This window comes from Mustelus asterias, chromosome 4 (assembly GCF_964213995.1).
Source record: "Mustelus asterias chromosome 4, sMusAst1.hap1.1, whole genome shotgun sequence".
NCBI lineage: Eukaryota > Metazoa > Chordata > Chondrichthyes > Carcharhiniformes > Triakidae > Mustelus > Mustelus asterias.
Window position 1 is genome coordinate 127,559,194 of NC_135804.1, and position 21,183 is coordinate 127,580,376.

Here is a 21,183-nt window from a genome sequence, read left to right on the forward strand (position 1 = left end):
CAATCAGCCTATCCGGGTTATAGAAAGAAAGGTGGGTCCCGTGTACAATTAGAAGTAATTGTCAGTACAATCCTGGTGAAGCAATGGTTTAGCTCACCATGCTTATCATGTGCTGAACATCTCACTTCCTGTTTTAAACCTGTAACCAAGTCAAACGGACAAATTCACAGCCTTCGACAAGCCAGCTCCTTCAAACATACTGAGAAAAACCACACAACACAGGGCAAAGGACACAACACGCCCTGAGCAGAGCACGCCCCGGGCAGAGCACGCAACACGCCCTGGGCAGAGCACGCAACACGCCCTGGGCAGAGCACGCAACACGCCCTGGGCAGAGCACGCAACACGCCCTGGGCAGAGCACGCAACACGCCCTGGGCAGAGCACGCAACACGCCCTGGGCAGAGCACGCAACACGCCCTGGGCAGAGCACGCAACAGGCCCTGGGCAGAGCACAGATGGTTATCGGTAAGCACTGAGCAGATACAAGTAAAATGTCACAGGCACAGGCAGTCACATCTTACCTTCAGTGGCCTTGTTAATTGCTGAAAGGGTGTTCAAAACCTTGCTGAAGTTCTGCCCTTTGTACAGGTCATTGACATCAAACGTTTGCTACAAACAAAATCAAAGACAAACTTGTAAACAAACATTCAATCAAAAGCATGCTTATTGTTAGAATTTATTCATTCTCAGAACATAGTGTCAATGGCAAAGGCACCATTTATTGTCCATCCCAAGGCAGGCTTCCTTCCACAATGGATGATAAGTGAACCATTTAAGTTTTCACAACAATCGAACAGCTTCTTGGCCACTCTCACTGAGGCTAGTTTATGTTCCAAGTCTTCAAAGACTCAATACAATGCAAAAGGAGGCCATTCGGCTCATCCAGTCTGCACAGACAGCAATCCCACCCAGGCCCTATCCCCGTAACCCCACACATTTACCCTGCTAATCTACCTATCACAAAAGGAGCAATTTAGCATGGCCAATTCACATAACCTGCACATCTTTGGACTGCGGGAGGAAACCGGAGCACCCAGAAGAAACCCACGCAGACACGGGGAGAAAGTGCAAACTCCGCACAGTCAGTGAGCCGAGGCTGGAATTGAACCCAGGGTCCCAGCTGCTGTGAGGCAGCAGTGCTAACCACTGTGCCACCGTGCTGACTTAAAAGTTCTTAAACCTGAATTCAACTTTCCAATTTTCCTTCCGCTATTATGAACCTAGGCCTCAAAATCACCGAACTGAAGAATGATTTTGCCACACGTCATTCAATGTGCTGCCCACAGTTGTTTTGCCTAACTCGTTACGGTAAAGCTCATCAGTACAACCTTTAAAAAGAAAAACACATTTCCTGATAGAATAATCCAACTTTTCTGTCATTAATATGCACCACTGCCCAACAATTAGGGAGTGAAATAACCGTCTTTAACTGCCTGATTCACAAAAGGTACAGCATTAAATATTCATTCAAACTGGTCCAACAATTTGAGAAGATTACTTTATCCGGCGATTAAATTTTCAGGCAGTAGCGAGAAAAGCTTAATGAAGTAAATCAGCTTGAAGTAAATGAGTTCTTTTTTAAACCATCTGATCTGTGTTTCCTTCCTCTTTACTGAACATACCACAAGCAACAGAAATGTTCAAAAAGGAACTCGTCACATACAGCTCACTATGGAGATTAACCATTTGTAGGACTTTGTAGAAAATAGACTAGGTTTTCGATAACCCGAATATTCAAATAAATCCTAGAACCAAGTTTGATTTGTCAGCTCACTGAGTAATATAAAAGAGAACTTGCACTGAAACATCGAATCTACAGGGCAGAAGAAGGCCATTCAGCCCATCTGCACCGACTCTCCCACACAGCATCTTATTAAGGCCCTATTCCCGAAACTCCATGTATTTATCCCACTAATTCCCCAACTTGCACATCCTGGGCTATAAAGGGCGATTGTGCACGGTCCATCCTTCTAACCTGCACATCTTTGGAGTGTGGGAGGAAACTGTGCTGCCCATCTACCTGAGGAGATCCATTTTACAGTCAATGAAGTATTGTTGAAGTGTAATCACTACTGTTTGTAGGTAAACATGGCAGCTAATTTACACACACAAACCTTAGACAACACCAATAAGATGGAGAACCAGTTGATCTTTTGGCTGGTTGAGGGATAAATACTGACCAGGAAACCTGGCAGAATTCTCCGGTGCCCTGGCTTCTTTCACAAGCAGCAGAACAGAGAGCGCCTGGTTTGAGCTGAAAGATGTCACCTCAGACAATGCTGCACCAGCAGGAGTGTTAGCCTCTTGTTCATTATCCTGAATCCACTGGCAATGTCCCCACTAAGCAGAGAAGGACTGTGCTCGGTAATTAACCCTTTCCTCACCCTCGACCCCCTCACAATGAGTGATCCAATCAGCAATTTCAATTCCAGTGAACATCACCTCCATTATTAAGGCCCAGGCCTAAACTCGCAGGTGTTTTGTGAAGTTAGCTGAGATCCTCAGTTTTCCATTTGATTTTGGCATTGGTGAGCATAAGGTGTTTCATAGAAACATAGAAACATAGAAACCCTACAGTGCAGAAGGAGGCCATTCGGCCCATCGAGTCTGCACCGACCACAATCCCACCCAGGCCCCACCCCCACACATTTTACCCGCTAATCCCTCTAACCTACACATCCCAGGACTCTAAGGGGCAATTTTTTTTAACCTACCCAATCAACCTAACCCGCACATCTTTGGACTGTGGGAGGAAACCGGAGCACCCGGAGGAAACCCACGCAGACACGAGGAGAATGTGCAAACTCCACACAGACAGTGACCCGAGCCGGGAATCGAACCCGGGACCCTGGAGCTGTGAAGCAGCAGTGCTAACCATTGTGCTACCGTGCCGCCAGGAATCATACCTGGTGTTTCACTCCAGGTATGATTCATGTGACCCACTAGGAAGCTTTTATCAAACAAAGTTTATTTAAGAACACAGAATATAACAAAAAGAATTAACATAACTTTTACCAATTACAAGACTTAAACATATCACCGTATAACTCCGAACATCTAGCTATCTCTGTTGTTCCAAGTAAAAGCAACATCCCACAGACATACACCCATCTTCCCTCTGAGCACAAACACAAGTATGTTCACGTGATGCTGGATTTGCAGCTTTGTAATACCAAGGGACAGAAATCCAGGCCAGCAGTTTTCAGAGAAGGATATATCCTCAAAACAGCCTCTGTCCTGGTGGCTTCTAACACAGCAACATTTAAACAGCAAAAACTCCAGAGGGAGGGGAAAAAGCATTGCTGTTTCTCTCAGCTTTAAGCAGCTTCTAAAAAACTGAAACTAAAAACTAGAATGCTCTGTGAAAAGTAGCTGTCCTCAGACACATGATATGACCTGTCAATCATCCCGATCAAGATCCACTCAGCAATCCCAGGGGACCATTAAAACCACGGAACACCACATTAGTTCAGATTAAAATCAACATGATATCGATTATACTGCTTCAGTAACAATAAATGACAACGGCTACTGACAACATGGTGCCGACAAAATATCCTGCAGAGAAACATGATTGAAATACATTTCTTAAAGGCACAGTATCGTCACACCACCAGTTCAAACTCAAACATCTGCCCGATGCTCTATAACACAGCATAACAGCTCAAACAATGGCTCTTCCAAATTCACATCCAAACTAATTCTTTTAAATTATTTGCCAACTGTGATACATTCAAAATATTCTCTTTGGAAGTCAATCATAAAACTTCACTGAGCTGTTACCATTACCCTCAAAAGCCAGCACAAGATTAATCAACCCATTAGCTCCAATTCTTCTATTGGGAGTAGCTGTTACAAAGCCAGTGGTCAAAGTGTGAACAGTCTGAGGTCACTTGGTAGGCTAACTGATCTTGCTGTGGGGAATATTTCTAAACTTGGGCAATTCTTTATTTCCACTGCTTGGAAGGAGTCTGGGGTTAATTTGAGGCCAGAGTGAAGGGAGCAGGAAATGGGCTGCTGTTCTCTCCACGAGCCCCCATCGCAGTTTGGTCGGGTGTGATTGTCTGCTGCTTTATGTCAAACTGAGGAGGCATCTGAATAGAGGTTCAAGAACGAATAAGCTCGAGGTACAAAACCTTCATTGGACCTCAGACAGTGAAGTCCGTGCCTCCAAGTCAGGGGGCTTATGGGTTCAAGTCCCACTTCAGGGAGTCGAGTACAAAATAGACTGATACCCCAGTACAGCTCTGAGGGAGTGCCGCACTGTCAGAGGGTCAGTACAGAAAGAGTGCCGCACTGTCAGAGGGTCAGTACAGAAAGAGTGCCGCACTGTCAGAGGGTCAGTACAGAAAGAGTGCCGCACTGTCAGAGGGTCAGTACAGAAAGAGTGCCGCACTGTCAGAGGGTCAGTACAGAAAGAGTGCCGCACTGTCAGAGGGTCAGTACTGAGGGAGTGCTGCACTGTCTGACATATGCAACAGAATTCCCTTCTGCATCCAAAAGTGGATTTAGAAATTCCCATAGCTGTTTTGTGAAATTCCTTGCCAATATTTCTCCTTCACCAAGATTGCAATGAATCAGATGATCAGGTCATTAACCCCATTACCGATAATGACAGTTTGCTGTCAAGAAACTGACTACACTTGAAAACTAATTCAGTGATCGTAAATCTCTGCAGCGTTCCGAGGACTGGAAAGGTGCAAGTTCTTAATTACATGTGACTGAAGAATGAATAGTGCAGATCATTGACTCACAGTGAGAGAGGACGTTGAGCACTGAAACAGGCCATTCAGCCCAGCTGGCCCATGCTAGACGATATACTGCACACAAGCCTCCTCCACCCTACTTCATCTCACCCCGTGAATATATCCTTCTTCCTTTCTCCGTCCTGTGTTTATGCAGCTTCCTCATAAGTACATCTGTACTGTTCACCTCAGTCACGCCCTGTGGTAGTGAGTTCCACATTCTCATCGCTCTCTGAGGGGAGAAGTTTCTCCTGAATTCTCGAATGAATTTTTTTTGAAACAAGGGTTTATATTGAAATATCTAATTTTCTCTCTCCGCAAAGAGGTGAAAACATCTTCTCTCCTCGATTGGGGCTAAAGGGATCAAGGGAAATGTGGGGGGGGGGGGGGGGGAGATCTGGGTATTGATGATCAAAATGAATGGCAGAGCAGGCTCGAACTCTTTCACAATTAGAAAGAGCTGCAACATCTCACTCCTCAGTCTTCTCTCTGAGAGGAAGGAAGTTCAGTCTATTCAATATTTCCCCATGTTTGAAGATGTAATGAGCTTGTTACAGTTACAAGCAAATTGAAGTCACTGAATAAACTGTTCACCAGACACACAGCAAATGATTCTGAATGTGCTTTGTCCCAAGATAAAAACTCACCTAGGTTATGAGCAATAAGTTACTGGAAAGGTTACAACCACAGATAAAATGCAAAAGGATCATGTTTGTTACCTGCCGCACAATCCCCAAGGGGATTTCCAAATGTGGTCAGTGCTCGAGCTACACAAGGATACACATCCCTTGCTTACACACATTCCCTCCCTCTGCTCTCAGCCCACACCGAGGTCACAGTTCCATTCACCCCCCCCCCAGTCCCAGCGTCACGCTTGGTTATGTCATCACTAGTCACTGCATGGGTCTATACTCCGGGTATGAACTGCTGGAACAGAAGCGTTACCTGTGGAGTCGTGCTCTGGTTCCAATATTCCCCGGAAGGTAGAGGTGCAGAGACTGAACTAGTTTACATTCCAAACTACTGCCGTTTATCTTTACAATACACCTGGAGGCTCGCCACTGTGAAACCACAGGCCCTTTTTTCATGCAACTACACATAGAGACCAGAGATAGAGTCAGAGGTTTACAGCATAGTAACAGGCCCTTCGGCCCAACTTGTCCATGCCGCCCTTATTTTCTTTAAAACCCCGAAGCTAGTCCCAATTGCCCACATTTGGCCCATATCCCTCTATACCCATCGTACCCATGTAACTGTCTAAATGCTTTTTAAAAGACAAAATTGTACCCGCCTCTACTACTACCTCTGGCAGCTTGTTCCAGACACTCATCACCCTTGGGAGTGAAAAAATTGCCCCTCTGGACACTTTTGTATCTCTCCCCTCTCAGTTTAAACCTATGCCCTCTAGTTTTAGACTCCCCTACCTTTGGGAGATAACACAGGACTGAAATATTTCAGGGTAAATTTAGCTGATCACAATATCTACAGAGATTGGTAGCTTTCTCCTGGAATTCTCAATTAATTATTCCCAGTTGCGATCAGAAGCCCCGTTTTGGGGTTTGACTATTTCATCTGTGTGTTCCTTCCTCACAAAATGCCCAACCTGTCAGTGTTTACGGTGTAATCCTCCAATAGTGCGGCCTAACCCAGGCAGTATGGCAAGAAAGGCCTGCATTTGAATAGCACCTTCCACAGTCTCACAATCTTTCAAAACAGCCAATGACGTACATTTGAACTGAATTCACCGTCGCAATGTCACAGGGTCAAAAACAAACTGGAGATTGTGAAGAAGGCAAGATGGCGATGGAAAAGCCGCATTCAGCATCTTACAGCACACATCTCACAAACACCGACAGGCAATCAACTGAAACGTGACTACAGATATGTGGCATCGATCAGCAGGCCTGACAGATGTTAAACAATCCAGTGAATGAGTGAAGTACACAGTTCATTCATCTGCTACAACACACCACCAGTACTGGGTCCAGTTCTGGTCACTGAGACATTGACTTGGAGACAATGATGAGAAGACACTAAACTGATCTTTACTGTTAAAGTTTCAGGTGAAAGACTAGAGAAACATTTTAATCATCAAGGATTTTAAATCGTGCAGAAAAGATAAATCTGGGACATTTACTTAAATGACAATAACTGAATAATGGAGCACAGGCTGAAACCAGCAGGAGCTAAATGTGGGCCCAATCTTCACAGACAAACTGATCAATACAGAGAGCAGACATGCAGAATCATGGTATAATTTGAAAACCTCTGGGACACTGCAATGAAGGGGAATTCAAGAACATTCCGGAAAAGGTTTCCACTCAGCCATATTTATCTGGGCAGGAAGAAACTTGAGCCAAATCACAAGGAAAATTCTCCGATCTTCCTCCAACAGTCTAATCAGATCTTTAACATCTCCCAGAACAGAGACTCAGTTCAATGTCTCTTCCAGGTTGCACCCTGACAATGCAGGACTCCCTCAGCGCTACACTGGGCTGACAAGCTAAATACAGACAACATTCTCAAACCCACCACCTTCCAAGAGACAAGAATGTCCGAAACTGCTGAAGGATTGAACAGAAACAGTCTTTAACATGGTCTGGCTAAATTAAGCTATTTATTCATGGGCTCTAAAATTACACTGTATTATGACATTAATAATAGATACACAGGAGTGAATAATTGAGGGGATCAGATGACATGATTAAACAGTGAGAGCAAAGCTGGAGTAATCCATTGCAATCATATGAAACAGTATTTAGATTGCCGCCTCCCCTCGCACTGTGCTTTTGTTGGCCAGATATACAGTTTTAGTTTGGTCAGAGAACATTGTGTGTCAAAGCACCCTCATAGAAATCATAGAAACCCTACAGTGCAGAAGGAGGCCATTCGGCCCATCGAGTCTGCACCGACCACAATCCCACCCCACATATTTACCCGCTAATCCCTCTAACCTACGCATCCCAGGACTCTAAGGGGCAATTTTTAACCTGGCCAATCAACCTAACCTGCACATCTTTGGACTGTGGGAGGAAACCGGAGCACCCGGAGGAAACCCACGCAGACACGAGGAGAATGTGCAAATTCCACACAGACAGTGACCCGAGCCGGGAATCGAACCCGGGACCCTGGAGCTGTGAAGCAGCAGTGCTAACCACTGTGCTACCGTGCCGCCCAGAAGGTCATGAATGGCTGTACCACCCGCGCTCTCGGCTTCTCTGAGGTATACCATCGATACAGAACTTTTCACCGTTAGAACAAGATTACTGCCAGAAATACGTTACAACCCCTTCATTCATAAATCAACAATCTTCCTACGTGTGTTAAAGGCTGAGAATCCATCCTGCACAAGCTGCACATTTGCAATCTACAGGACTGCAATATTAATCAGCCAATTACATTACCAATAAAATAAACATTTTACTCCGCAGGCAGACACTGCCGCTCACCCCAACCCCACCAACCCCCAGCGGAGAAGACTTTATCAACAATACCAAATGACCCCAGTTTGCTCTTGCTCTGGTCATTTTAACAACAACTTGGATTATGAAGGTCAGTACTGAGGGAGTGCCGCACTGTCAGAGGGTCGGTACTGAGGGAGTGCCGCACTGTCAGAGGGTCGGTACTGAGGGAGTGCCGCACTGTCAGTGGGTCGGTACTGAGGGAGTGCCGCACTGTCAGAGGGTCGGTACTGAGGGAGTGCCGCACTGTCAGAGGGTCAGTGCTGAGGCAGTGCTGTGCGGTCAGTATTTGAAAGATGATTGGGTTCTGACGGCGAGTTCTCACCAGTGTTCTGGCCAATACTTATCACTTAACCAAAATATCTAAGCAGAGGATATCTGGTCATTATCACATTGCTATTTATGGGATCTTGCTGTGTGTAAATTGGCTCCCGCGTTTTCTACATTCCAACAGTTTTAGGACGTGCTGAGGTCACAGTCGTTCTGTCGCTCCGGGGAAAGCTCTGCCCAGCTAGAAATGAACAGCAGGGAAATTCCTCTGATGAACTTAGCAAACGATTGCGCCTTTTATTATTCTGAAACCAGGAACTGAGAGTTTGAAGTTAGTAAAAACCCTGTTCCACTTTTTAGTGATATTCAATGTGATTCTCAGAGTGTGGCTTCACCACGGTCTCAGTGCATTGAGCTGAGCGCAGGAGAACACGAACAGCCTTGCATCATCTCCAATGAGCAAATTCCAACAACCGGGCTGTTCCAATCAGACCCAAGCAATCACAATTACCGCTCAGAACACGGTGCCTAGTTAATGAGTGGGACTTCGTGCTGAGCACTCTCTAACATAGCCACAATACTGTACAGCAGCAGGTGATGAGGCAGAGCAATGGGGAGAGGCAGGGTGGTTATGAGATGAGCAGTGGTGGGCTACGAGAGTGAGATGTGTTTCTGGTGGTGAATAGCTCAGTGCACCACTCAACAATATGTGCAAAAAGCAACGTACAAGAGCAGCAAGTGAGCCAGGATCCAAACAGCACAGAGTAGAGCATCTCACAGGGGTCCATCCATCAGCCCCACCTGGAATATAGTGTGGGTTTCAGGTACAAGAGAGGGATGATGTTGGCTTTGGAGAAGGTGGCGAAGAGGCAGGGAGCAGGGAATATAAAGACACCCAGACAGAATAATTAGAGATGGGTGGGATTGACATACAAGTGAAAAGAAGTTAACCGAGGAGGGGAGGAGGAGAAACTCTCAAAGGGTGTGTGATAAACCTCTCAATGTAACACAAACAGGTCACATAACTCAACTGAAATTAGCACAATCCATTAGCTCTGCACAAGGTTATTTACAAATAAAAGTTGATCGTTATGGACAGGATATGGGTTTAAGTGTTTTACACTCTAACTGATTCCTTTTAAACTGGTTAATTGAGGCTAATTGGTAACACTTGCCCCAAAGTCAGGAGGTTATGGGTTCAAGTCCCATTCCAGGACTTGAGCACAAAAATTCTAGGTTGACTTTCAGTGCTATACAGAGAGCGTGCAGCACTGTCAGAGGTAACTCTTTTGATCGAGATATTAATATCTTGGCTAAGTGTGAAAGATCCCATGGCTCTGCCCCAGAGAAGGACAGGTGAGTTTTCTCCGCTTCCCTGGTGTCCTGGTTAGTATTTCCCCCTCAATGAGTTTCACAAAAACAGATGATCTGGTCATTGTCGCATTGCTGTTAGTGGGATCTTGCTGTTCCCAAGATCAGTGATCAGCAAGGATCACTGCTGATCCACCAGTTGCTGCTGCATCTCCTACATTACAACGTGGCTACGTTTCAAAGGGTACATCCTCGGTTGTGAAGTCTTTGGGATGGCCAGTGGTCATGAGAGGCGTTATATAAATGCTGATAATTCAGGCTACAATTTCAATTAGGAAGAAAGGAATTAAGGAGGATTAGATTGTTCAGTCCCATCGACCAAGAATGGCAGTCCTAAATCTTGCAATCAGCTATTTACCATGTATAGAGGAGGAACTGAAGGCAGCCAGTGTGAACTATTGTCATTCGAATAACAGAATGTGCATCGTGTTGGAGCAATGATCTTAAACTGTTACTTGCAGCCTGAACCTAACCAGAAAATTCAAATCTGCAGCTGTCTGATCAAAATGATAAAGAAACCAGTGAGAAAAGAGTGTTGCTTTACAACAAATTCGACTTTCTTAGGGCAGCTCAGACCTTGGAGAAGACACTATTGGAAGAAAGGTACTGCAAGAGTATAAACACTCCCTTTATTATTCCATATCACACTCCCATTATAAAACACTATAACACCCCATCAACACTCTGGGAGTTACCATTAACCAGAAACTCAACTGGACTAGCCAGATAAAAACTGTGGCTACAACAGCAGGTCAAAGGCTGGGAATCCTGCGGCGTGTAACTCACCTCCTGACACCCCAAAGTCTGTCCACCATCACAAGGCACAAGTCAGGAGTGTGATGGAATACTCCCCACTTTTTTGATTGGGTGCAGCTCCAACAACACTCAAGAGGCTCGACACCATGGAGGGCAAAGCAACCCCGCTTGATCGCTATCCCTTCCACAAACATTCAATCCCTCCACCACCGACAACACAGTGGCAGCCGTGTGTACCATCTACAAGATGCACTGCAGGAACTCACCAAGGCTCCTTAGACACCACCTTCCAAACACAACTGCTCATACAGATCAGTAAGACATCCTTGCTCCTGTACTCGAGTCTGCTTGCAACGAAAGCCAACATACCATTTGCCTTCCTAACTGAAAGTTTATTTATTAGTGTTACAAGTCAGCTTACATTAACACTGCAATGAAGTTACTGTGAAAATCCCCTAGTTGCCACACTCTGGCGCTTGTTCGGGTACACTGAGGGAGAATTTAGTACGGTCAATGCGCCTAACCAACACACCTTTCGGACTGTGGGAGGAAACCCACACACGGGGAAAACGTGCAGACTCTGCACAGACAGTGACCAAAGCTGGGAATCGAACCCAGAATCTGGAGGTATGATGCAGCAGTGCTAACCACTGTGTCACCGTGCTGCCTGCTTGCTGCACCTACATGCTTGCTTTCAGTGATTTGACTTGGAAATATATCGCTGTTCCTTATCTGTTGCTTGAACAAAATCCTGGAACTCCCTCCCTAATAGCACTGATGGTGCACCCACACCATATGGAGTGCAGCGGTTGAAGAAGGCAGCTCACCACCACCTTCTCAAGGGGCAATTAGGAATGGACAATAAATGTTGACCTAGCCAGTGATGCCCACATCCCAGAAATGAATTCTTAATAATTCAACTTATGCCAAAGAGTCAAAATAAATAATGAGCATAAACCCTGTTTCACAGCTTTGGCATGAAATCGAAAGGTGAGACATGTTTTTGAAGCTTTTCATCTTGCACTGATCAGAGCAGGCGCAAGGACTTGGAAAAGCTCTCTTCCACCTTCTTCCGTCGGGAAAAAGATACAAAAGTCTGAGATCACGTACCAATCGACTCAAGAACAGCTTCTTCCCTGCTGCTGTCAGACTTTTGAATGGACTTACCTTGCATTAAGTTGATCTTTCTCTACACCCTAGCTATGACTGTCACACTACATGTTGCACTCTCTCGTTTGCTTCTCTATGAACAGTATGCTTTGTCTGTATAGCGCGCAAGAAACAATACTTTTCACTGTACGTTAATACTTGTGACAATAATAAATCAAATCAAAAAAAGCTGGAACTTTAGTAAAGTTAAAGGTTACTTAACAGTCAGACTTCCCTGTTGGTAGTTATAGACCCATAGATATTAAAAACTCGATATAAGCAGGGGTGGGGAAAATGTTCTGTACATGAGATGGTGCATCTTGAGATGAAGAATACGAGTATACTGTGGAAAACTAGGGTCTAAAAGGGGCAGAGAACTCGGCAATCTGAGAGAACACAAAAGATTCATTATAAGTCCACTTTAAAAAGGAAAACAAAACCCTGGGAGTAAATTCTAGAGGAACAGAATCCAAAAGCAGGGCAGTCCTGTCAAACTTGTTTCAATCCACTCTGTACAGTTCTGGTCTCCATGTTAGAAAACACATTCGAGAATGGTACCAGGACTGAGGCACACCTTCAGCCAGCAGAGTCTCTACTCTCCAGAGGCGATCCAGGAGAGGTGGTTAAGATTAGGAAGCAGTCCAATAGGGGAGATGTAGGGGAAATATTTACACTGGTGTGGAGCGACCAAATACAGGCATCACAAATATAAGATCAGAGAGTTGAGGATGAATGTGCAGGCAGAAAGTGGTGAGAATGTGAAGCTCACCGCCGTGTGGGCTGACTGAGGTGAATCGTGTAGATGCATTTAAGAGGAAGTTGGATAAACACATAAAACAAAGTGCTGGTGGGAGTGAGCTGAAGAGGGTTGAGGAGAGGTACCTCTGAAGCAGAAATACCAGCATGAATTAATCAGGCTGAATGGCCGGCTCATCTCCCAGGAAATACTGTTTCGCCATTGCTGGATCACAGGCACTGCGTTTGGAATCATAGTCATAGAGTCAGACAGCGCAGAAAAGGCCCTTTGGCCCATTGAATCTGTATCAACAATAACTGCCACTAAAGGTGCGCTAATCCCATTTTCCAGCATTTGTCCCATATCCTTGAATGTTGTGATATTTCGAGTGCTCATGCAGATACTTTTTAAAGGTTGTAAGTTTTCTGGCCTCCACTACCTTCCCAGGCACTGCATTCCAGATTCCCACCACCCTCTGAGTGGAAAAGTATTTTCTCAAATCCCCTCTGAATCTCCTACCCTTCACCCTAAACCGATGCCCCCTCATGACTGACCCCTCAACCAAGGGGAACAGCTGCTCCCTACTCACCCTAATGCTTCCAATACTTCTTCTGTTTTCCTCAAACAAAGATTTCCCTCCCAGTGGAGTGGACAGTATCCGCGACCATGTCCATTCTATTTCCGCCACTTCTCACCCATTCCTCTCCTTCCCAGAACGACAAAATGGTTTCTCTTTGCCTCCCCCCCACCCCCAGCACCCATAGTCAATGGGTCGTTTTCCGACACCTCCAGCAATGATGCCAGCACCAAATCCTGCTCTTCCCTTTCAGCGTTCTGAAGGGACTGTTCACTCCCCGACAGCCTGGCCCACTCCTCACTCACTCCCAACACCTCCCTTCGCTTCCTACTGCACAGGAGACACAACACCTGCCATTTTACATCCTCCCTTCTCACCAAGACCCCAAACACACTTTCTAACTGAAGCACTCATTTACTTGTCCTACTTTCTATACAGTCCGCTGCATTAGCTGCTGATGATGTGGTCTCCTCTGGATTGAACAGGCCAATCACAGACTGGATATCATCCCCGTTCATGCTGCAAAACACAATCCCCAGCTTCCTGTCCCGTGGCGTGTCAGTCCTCCCTCCATCTTGCTCCCATGCTGACCTCTGTGTCCTTGGCCTGCTGCAGGGTCCCAATGAAGCTTGAGGAACAGCACCGAACCTTTCAATGCTACAACGAGCTATGTTCAACATTCAGTTCCACAGTTTAGAATCATAAATAATTACATGGAGGCAGAGATTATTTTAATAGATTCCATTTTCCCTTCCTTCTTTCCTTTATTCCATCACTTTGCATTCGGACAGTTGCTATGAAGCCACTCACACTCACTCTGGACACATCTTTTGTTTCCTTACTTTATCCATTACCATCTGCCCACCAAACACCTTTCACAAAACCAATTACATTTCTATCATTCCTCAGTTCTGATGATATTAACCAGTGCAGCCTGGGAGGGGGAAGTGGAGAGAGAGAAATGAAATTGGCAGAGGTAGCCATGAGGGAGAATGCACAGAGTTGTACTCGGGACAGGTTCCTAGAACAATATGCTCTGGCTCCAACCAAGAATCAGGCTATTTCGGGATGTGGTAATGTGCAAAAGGGCAGGTTTAATAAACAATCTCAGAGTAAAAGATCCCCTAGGAAACAGTAACCATAACATGGTAGAATTTAGCATTCAGACTGAGAGCGTGAAACCTGGGTCAGGAACTACTGTGCTAAACTTAAATACAGGTTAGTACAAAGGAATGAGGGCAGGGTTGGCCGGAGTGGATTGGGAAAGGAGTTTAGCAGAAAAGACGATTGATCAGCAATGGCAGACAAAATAATTCATGGCTCACAACAAAGATATATCCCAGTGAGGAAGGAGGATTCTAGGAAGGGGATAAATCACCCATTGTTAACCAAGGAAGTTAAGGATAGGATTAAACTGAAAGAAAAAAAACATACAATGTGGCAAAGATTAGTGGTAAGCCAGAGGATTGGTAAAGATTTAAAAACCAACAAAAGATGACCAAAAACTAATAAAGAGAAAATAAACTAGCAAGTAATATAAAAACAGTAAGAGCTTCTTTAGATATAAAAAGGAAGAGAAGGGCCAAAGTGAACATAGGCCCCTTAGAGAATGAGACTGGGGAAATGATAATGACAGGAGTTAAATAAATATTTTGCGTCAGCGTTCACAGAAGAAGACACAAGCAGCATTTCAAAAATACGAAATAATCAAGGGGAAAAACTGGGGGAGGAATCAAATACAAATCGCTATCACTCGAGAAAAAGTACTAGGGAAACGAATAGGCTTGAAGGCTGAGAAGTCCCCTGGGCCTGATGGGATATTAAAGGAAGTGGCGACAGAGATAAGGGATGTACTGGTAGTAATACTGTATTTCTGGAAAAGACCCAGAGGATTGGAAGAGAGTTGGGATAAGAAGGGTATTTTCAGGATGGCAACCTGTAATGAGTTGATTGCCACAGGGATCAGTGCTGGGGCCACAATTATTTACAATTTGTATTAGCGACTTGGACGAAGGTGGTGATTACACTATTGCCAAGTTTGCAGATGACACAAAAATAGGGCAAGTGATGAGGATGACACAAAGAGTCTACAGAGGGATATAGACAGGTTAAGTAAGTTGGCAAAAACTTGTCAGATGGAATACAATGTTGAAGAATGTGAAGTGATACACTTTGGTAGGAAGAATAAAGGAGCTGAATATTATTTAAATGGAGAAAGACTGCAGAAAGCTGCAGCACAGAGGGGTTTGGGGTCCTTGTGCATAAATGACAAAACACTAGCATACAAGTTCAGCAGGTAATAGGGAAGGCAAATGGAGTGTTGACCTGTATTTCAAAGGGAATGGAGTATAAAAATAGGGAAGTCTTGTTAAAACTATACAAGGCACTAGTTAGACCACACCTGGAATACTGTGAACAGTTTTGGTCCCGTTATCTAAGGAAAGATATGCTGACATTGGAGACAGTCCAGAGGTTGACTAGGTTGATCTGGGGTAGGGAGGGATTTCCTTATGAGGAGAGGCTGAGTAGATTGGGCCTGTACTCAGATAAAGGGAAAAATTACTGCGGATGCAGGAATCTAAAACAAAAATGGGAAATGCTGGAAAATCTCAGCAGGTCTGACAGCATCTATGGAGAGAGAATAGGGCCAACGTTTCGAGTCTGGATGATCCTTCATCAGAGCTGACGAAGAGACATTCAGGCTAGAAATGTTGGCTCTACTCTTTCCCTATAGGTGCTGTCAGACCTGTTGAGATTTTCCAGCATTTTCTGTTTTTGTTATGTTGGGCCTGAACTCAATGGAGTTTAGAAGAATGAGAGGCGACCTTATTGAGACATATCGGATTCTCAGGGGGCGTGACAGGGGAGACGCTGAGAGGTTGTTTCCCCGTGTGGGAGAGTCTAGGACCAGAGGGCATAATCTCAGAGTAAGGGGGTCACCCATTTAAGACAGAGATGAGAAGAAATTTCTTCTTTCAGAGGATAGTGAATCTGTGGAATTCTTTACCGCAGAGGGCTATAGAGGTTGGGTGGTTAAGTAAGTTCAAGGCTGAGAAAGACAGATTTTTAATCAGTAAGGGAATCGAAGGGTTTTGGGGATAAGGCGGGAAAGTGAAATTGAGGATTATATCAGTCATGATCTCATTGAATGGCAGATCAGACTTGATGGGCTGAATGGCCTCCTTACTTCTGTTCCTCTGTCTTATGATTGTATGGTTTTGGGAGGATTTAGTTGGGGTTTGTTGGGTGTTTTGGTGGTTAGGGTTTGGTTTGTGATGTTTTTGGGGGTAAAGGTTTGGGTATGTTGGTGGTGGGAGGCCTGGTTTTGTGGTCACTCACCCCACCTCTGGGGCACCTCCGCTTCCCCCCACCCCCCCAGGTCGATAACCCCCTTTGGGTCACACCGAGGGGCCGCAGGGGGGGCGGTGGTGTTAGGGGGAGGCTGGGGGGGGGGGGGGGGGGGGGATGTGTGAGGGGAGTTCAGGGGGGGGTGAGGGGTCAGTCACTGACCTCGATGTGCAGTGCGGAGCAGCCCTTCAGGAACTCACGGATGTTGGCGCAGGTTTCACTCTCGGAGCGTGGCTCCGGACACACCTAAGACAGAGAGAGAGAAAGAGAGAGGTCAGTGTGGACTCCGGACACTTGGACACCGCGACCCGGTGCTCCGGACACTCGGACACTGTGTCCCGGGCCGCTTTCTCCCAACTCCAGGAAGCGGCTCCCATCGCGGATATGACCGGATCCTGGGATCCACGGATCGCTCGCAGGATCCCAGGACCTACCCACCAACTGGATCCTGGGATCCACTCCCCCACTTCAATTTAATCCAATGGGATCCACTCCAGCACCCGAGAGAAACTTCATCCACTTACACTCAGGAAGCATGGGATCCACTCCCCCAACTCACCCCCACACTGCAATCCACTCCCTCAACCCGCCCCGACACTGGGAACCACTCCCCCAACCTGCCCCCACGCTGGGATCCACTCCCCCAACCCGCCCCCACACTGGGATCCACTCCCCCAACCCGCCCCCACACTAGGATCCACTCCCCCAACCCGCCCCCACACTGGGATCCACTCCCCTAACCCACCCCCACACTGGGGTTTGTTCCCGCACTCCAGGAACAATCAGGATCCACCCTCCTGAAGACTGATCCACACCACCAAACTGCCAGGAAAACTGGGATCCACTCCCCAACTCCCCCTAAATAACCAGGATCCACTTCACCACCTGGCAATTCCCTTCCACGTGTCCCCCCCCCCCCCCCGCCAAATTCGGCCCAACTTGTCCATGCTGCCCAGTTTTTACCACTAAGCTAGTCCCAATTGCCCGCATTTGGCCCATAACCTTCTATACCCATCTTAGCTAGTTAACTGTCTAAACGCTTTTTAAAAGACAGAACTGTACCCTTCTCCACTACTACTTCTGGCAGCTTGTTTCAGACACTCACCACCCTCAGAGAAAAAATTGCCCCTCTGGACCCTTTTGTACCTCTCCCCTTAAACCTATGCCCTCTAGCTTTGGGCTCACCTGCCTTTGGGAAAAGATCTATGCCTCTCATTATTTTATAGAGTTCTGGAAGATCACCCCTAAGCCTCCTATGCTCCAAGGTAAAAAGTCCCAATCTATCCAGCTCTCCTTATAACTCAAACCATCAAGTCCCGGTAGCATCCTAGTAAATCTTTTCTGCACTCTTTCTAGTTTAATAATATCATTTCTATAATAGGGTGATCAGAACTGTACACAGTATTCCAAGTGTGGCCTTACCAATTCTTGTACAACTTCAACAAGACGTCCCAACTCCTGTATTCAATGTTCTGATCAATGAAACCAAGCATGCTGAATGCCTTCTTCACCACCCTGTCCACCTATGACTCCACTTCCAAGGAGCTATGAACATGTACCCCTAGATCTCTTTGTTCTAAAACTCTTCCCATCACCCTACCATTAACTGAGTAAGTCCTGCCCTGGTTCAATCTGCCAAAATGCATCACCTCATTTATCTAAATTAAACTCCATCTGCCATTTGACAGCCCACTGGCCCAATTGATCAAGATCCCATTGCAATCCGAGATAACCTTCTTCACTGTCCACTATGCCACCAATCTTGGTGTCATCTGCAAACTTACTAGCCATGCCTCCTAAGTTCTTATCCAAATGATTAAGATAAATGACAAATAACAGTGGACCGAGCACTGATCCCTGAGGCACACCGCTGGTTACAGACCTCCAGTTTGAAAAACGCTCTACAACCACCCTCTGTCTTCTGTCATCAAGCCAATTTTGTATCCATTTGGCTACCTCACCCTGGATCCTGTGAGATTTAACCTAATGCAACAACCTACCATGCAGTGTCTTGTCAAAGGCGTTGTTGCTTATGTCCATGTAGACAACATCAACTGCACTGCCCTCATCTACCTTCTTGGTGCCCCCTTCAAAAAACTCAATCAAATTTGTGAGACATGATTTTCCACTCACAAAGCCATGCTGACTGTCCCTAATCAGTCCTTCCATCTCTAAATGTCTGTGGAACCTGTCTCTCAGAATACCTTCTCACAACTTACCCACTACAGACCAAGTCACTCACCATCCTAACTTGGAAATATATCGGCCATTCCTTCACTGTCACAGGGTCAAAATCCTGGAATTCACTCTCTAACAGCACTGTGGGCACTGCACGGACTGCAGTGATTCATGGAGACAGCTTACCACCACCTTCTAAGGGCAATTAGGGGTGGGCAATAAATGCTGGCTTAGCCAGCAAAGCCAATGTTCCATTGACACTGGAAATGAAATATCAACAGATTGCAAGAAATTTGAAGCCACTGTGAAATGACCTAATCTTACAATCAGCAATTTAGTACATAGTACTCCAGGTCTGGTTTCACCAAAGCCCTATATAATTGCAGCAACAGTTCTGGACTCTTCTATTCCAACCACCTTGTCACAATGGCTAACAGGCCAATTTGCCTTCCTAACTGATTGCTGTTCCTGCATATAGTAGCAGTGGGGCAGGTTAAAGAGATAGGGATTGGTGAGATTTTTGAGACAGTCGAGATCCTCGAGAAATCATTGTTTGTGAGGCTGCTGGAGGCAATGTTATCAATCTTCACTTTCCTCCTGTATCCACACTCAAATCTTCAAAGAATCACCTCACTCAAATGACAATTATACATTTCCTTGATGGGCTAATTTCATTAGACAACTGAACTTTGTTGTAGTAATTAAGCCAAGTGCCAGTTCCCCGTCACCAACACCCTTTACTGGGCACCTGCGGCTTACGGTCAGGTAGTCTTTACCTCGGGACTTACAACTCCGGTCCGGGTAAAGTTACAGGCTTCAGAACCCCCACTGGCTGCTTCCCATTGGCCGAGCCTCACTTGCTCAATGTGGCAGCTCATACTTTGATTTGATTTATTGTCACATGTATTAACAGACAGTGAAAGGTATTGTTTCTTGAGCGCTATACAGACAAAACATACTGTTCATAGAGAAGGAAAGAAGAGCGTGCAGAATGTAGTGTTACAGTCATAGCTAGGGTGTAGAGAAAGATCAACTTAATGCAAGGTAAGTCCATTCAAAAGTCTGACAGAAGCAGCTCTTCTTGAGTCGGTTGGTACGTGACCTCAAACTTTTGTATCTTTTTCCCCACAGAAGAAGGTGGAAGAGAGAACGACCAGGGTACGTGGGGTCCTTAATTATGCTGGCTACTTTGCCGAGGCAGTGGAAAGTATAGACAGAGTCAATGGATGGGAGGCTGGTTTGCGTGATGGACTGGGCTATATTCACGACCTTTTGTAGTCCCTTGCGGTCTTGGGCAGAGCAGGAGTCATAACACTAATCCTGCCTCTCGCAACATCATCACACAGACACAGGAGAGGCAATCCAAGCCAACCTTTCCCTAACCCAAAGTATCTGAGCCTAATTTTAGCCCCCCTACCCCCAAATTACTCCAACGCACCCATATCCTGGCTGACTCAGCGTGGACTAGGAGTAGGGGTCTATGGGGTACTGCTATCACATGGATAAACTCATTGAGCTGTGGGCGGAATCCCCCCCATTCATTCCCCCATCCTTGTCAGACATTATACCTCACACACAACACTACCATTTAAAGATTCCAATCACTACATTTGTCAGACTGTGTTTACAGCAAAGATTTTGCAGTTTTGATTTTCAAGTGACTCATTGAGAAAGTTGAAGGGATTACTACCCAGACATAGTTCTGTGAGCCCACCTCACCTATACCAGTGCTTGTGTTCCACTCAATCCCACTTTCCTGTTTTCAATCTTTCCTTCTCAAACCCAATGTTTTGGTTTGCTTTTCTGTAAATGATCTTACTAAGCTACTTTTTGTGATTTCGGTACTTGTACCCCAGCTGTCTCTGTTCCTCCACCACATTTAGAATCTTATTCAGAGCTGTCTTCTCCTCATTCTGCCAACCAAAATAGACTGCCTCACACTTATCTAGATTGGAATTAATTTGCCAATTATACATCCACGCTGCAAGGTTTATTAATGCCTTCCTTTATTTAGGGGTCAAATGATTTATCCACTTTTACTATAATTAGGTTTCTGGTTTCGATATATTTTCAACCACAATAAACCCAGGAAGATAGAGTTGATTCCACTTATTTTCTCATTTCACGGGACAACAAAAAAGGTTAATTAATTAACGTGAAGAAACAACTGTTTTAAGTTGGACAGAGTTAGAATTATTTGAAAGTGACGTGCTTGTTTACTAACAACTTGAACTTGTAGTTTGTTTTTGGAATACTGTGTGCAGTTCTGGTCACCCTATTATAGAAAGATATTATTAAACTGGAAAGAGTGCAGAAAAGATTTACTAAGATGCTACCGGACTTGATGGTTTGAGTTATAAGGGAGAGGCTGGATAGACTGGGACTTCTTTCCCTGGAGCGGAGGCGGCTTAGGGGTGATCTTATAGAGGTCTATAAAATAATGAGGGCCATAGATCAGCTAGATAGTCAATATCTTTTCCCAAAGGTAGGGGAGTCTAAAACTCGAGGCCATAGGTTTAAGGGGAGAGGGGAGAGACACAAAAGGGGCCCAGAGGGGCAGTTTTTTCACTCGGAGGGTGGTGAATGTCTG

At 45.5% G+C, this 21,183-nt stretch overlaps 1 protein-coding gene across 3 annotated transcripts in view; it reads right to left on the bottom strand.

Moving 5' to 3' along the window:
• LOC144492985 (rho guanine nucleotide exchange factor 6-like) overlaps positions 1 to 16,674 on the bottom strand; it is a 128,998-nt gene extending 112,324 nt beyond the window's left edge. For 2 of the 3 annotated variants that reach the window (XM_078211740.1, XM_078211738.1), the window contains exons 1-2: positions 1,501 to 1,604; positions 524 to 611 (exon numbers count right to left, since the gene is read on the bottom strand). The gene's annotated coding sequence lies outside the window, so the exon portion shown is untranslated. Of the gene's footprint in view, positions 1 to 523; positions 612 to 1,500; positions 1,605 to 16,577 lie in introns of those variants that run through there. The other variant, XM_078211737.1, reaches the window with a different exon arrangement.
• Positions 16,675 to 21,183: the final 4,509 nt, after the last annotated feature.